Here is a 2,383-nt window from a genome sequence, read left to right as displayed (position 1 = left end):
CAGGAAAGAATAAAAACTAAGAAATATGAAAGGATTTTTATGAAATGATGCAGGAGTAGAAAGCCAAGCCAGAAGGTCAGTATTCACAATGACAATAATGCAAATAAAATCAACATTGAGGGCTAACAAAAAATTGGTCAGGTACAGTGATCAATGTTTGTGTCAATATTAAATCAATATTATTTTTAAAGGATATTTGTTTGGCTTTGATAGGGCAATATAAGTTCTCAAATTGCCTTAACACTTTGTTGTTTAAATCTCTCAATAGATATTACATAATTTACTCCATTTTACAAAAGAAGAAATCAAAGGTCTAAAAGATTAAAAGTTATTTGTCATCTATAGCCATACCACCCTGAAGCCGCCCCATCTCATCTGATCTCAGAAGCTAAGCAGGGTCTGGCCTGGTTAGTACTTGGATGGGAGACTGCCTGGGAATACTGAGTGCTATAGGCTTTAAAAAAAAAAAAAAAAAAAAAAAAGAGTAACTTGTCCATGTTATGCTTGTTCAGTCAGAGATAAGATCTGAATCCATGTCTTCATGATTCCAGATCAAGCTCCATCTACTATACTATACTTTCTCAAACTTTGTTAATGTTTGATAAATTGTTTTCCAAGAATGTGGGAAAAGGAAGATGACATGCTGGAGTCAGGAAGATTCTTATTTCAAATCTGACTTCAGACACTAAGCTATGTGACTGGGCAAGTCATTTAACTCAATTTGCTTCAGTTTTCCCAGCTGGAAAATGATCTGAAGAAGGAAATGGTAAACCACTCTATCTTTGCCAAGAAATCCCAAACCAGATCATGGAAGAATGAGACATGGCTGGAAAACAATTGGAACAATAAATTTAAGGGAATATGTTTTGTAAGGGGGGAGTTGTGGATGGTTGTTAGGAAGTATTTTTTGCATCAAGTGTATCAAAATAAGCTAAAAAGACAAATTTTGATTATGGATTACTGAAGTTAACTCATAGTATTTGAAAACATAGTCTTGACTTTTTAGCATTTATCTTAATTATTTGAATCCAGTGGAATATAAGTATTTGTTAGGATTCTTACAAGGTGCTAAGTCACTGGAATGGATATAATTATCTAATGGTTCAGTATGATTAATCTGATCCTACAAGGGATGTTATGGTCCAGAACTTGAAACAAGTTACTGAGTGGAATTGAGGAGACAATGATTAAATCTAATTTAGCATTGATTTAATCCTACGACAAATAATGATTTCATAGTGATGAAATGATTGGTGTATACTCAGTGTGCACCATTTAAGCAGGAAGCTCTCAGGGCCAAGGAGGACTTTGGGGAAACTTCGTGCTGGCTGGAGACACTTGGACAAGAGCTCTTGGGAATCAAGGAGAGAAGAAGGCCTCCAGAAAACTAGCTGAGCCCCAAGTGAAGGAGATAAGATTTGGAAAGAGACAGTAAAGCACTTTAACTCCTGGCTGGATTTGGGATTATTGAACTTAACTGAAACTAAGGCTGCCTCCAGAAGCCCCCCCAAGAAACCTGCTCCCCAAGAGAACAATTGTAATTTAGAGAAAAGAGAACATTGCATTTTGGCACCCAATGTGGGGCAGACACAATTCTGATTCCAGTGGAAATGCTCTGATCCTGATCCAGTGGAAAAGTCTCTTTGACCCAGAAATTAGGGTGAGTAACAAGGAAACTTTGTTAAAGAGCTAAAGTAGAATTTCAGCGAAATGGGCCAAATTTTTTTTTAATTTAATTTTTATTTTATTTTATAATTATAACTTTTTTTTGACAGTACATATATGCATGGGTGATTTTTTATAACATTATCCCTTGCACTTACTTCTGTTCAGATTTTTTCCCTTCCTCCCCCAAACCCCTTCCCCCAGATGGCAGGCAGTCTTATACATGTTAAATATATTACAATATATTCTAGATACAGTATATGTGTGTAGAACCAAGTTTCTTGTTGCACAGGAAGAATTGGATTCAGAAGGTAAAAATAACAGTTTACACTCATTTCCCAGTGTTCCTTTGCTGGATGTAGCTGATTCTGTCCATCATTAATCAATTGGAATTGGATTAGCTCTTCTCTATGTTGAAGATATCCACTTCCATCAGAATACATCCTCGTACAGTATCATCGTGGAAGTGTATAATGATCTTCTGGTTCTGCTCATTTCATTTAGCATCAGTTGATGTAAGTCTCTCCAAGCCTCTCTGTATTTCTCCTGTTGGTCATTTCTTACAGAACAATAATATTCCATAACATTCATATACCATAATTTACCCAACCATTCTCCAATTGATGGACATCCATTTATCTTCCAGCTTCTAGCCACTATGAAAAGGGCTGCCACAAACATTTGGAAATGGGCCAAATTTTTAGAAAACAGCCTTCTG

General features: G+C 36.0%; 1 pseudogene; it reads left to right on the top strand.

The window, feature by feature from the left end:
• The first annotated feature begins 337 nt into the window (after nt 1-337).
• On the top strand, nt 338-456 carry LOC141559256 (5S ribosomal RNA; annotated as a pseudogene).
• Nucleotides 457-2,383: the final 1,927 nt, after the last annotated feature.

The sequence above is a fragment of the Sminthopsis crassicaudata genome, chromosome 2 (assembly GCF_048593235.1).
Source record: "Sminthopsis crassicaudata isolate SCR6 chromosome 2, ASM4859323v1, whole genome shotgun sequence".
Classification (NCBI taxonomy): domain Eukaryota; kingdom Metazoa; phylum Chordata; class Mammalia; order Dasyuromorphia; family Dasyuridae; genus Sminthopsis; species Sminthopsis crassicaudata.
This window is presented reverse-complemented; position numbering and strand designations above follow the sequence as displayed.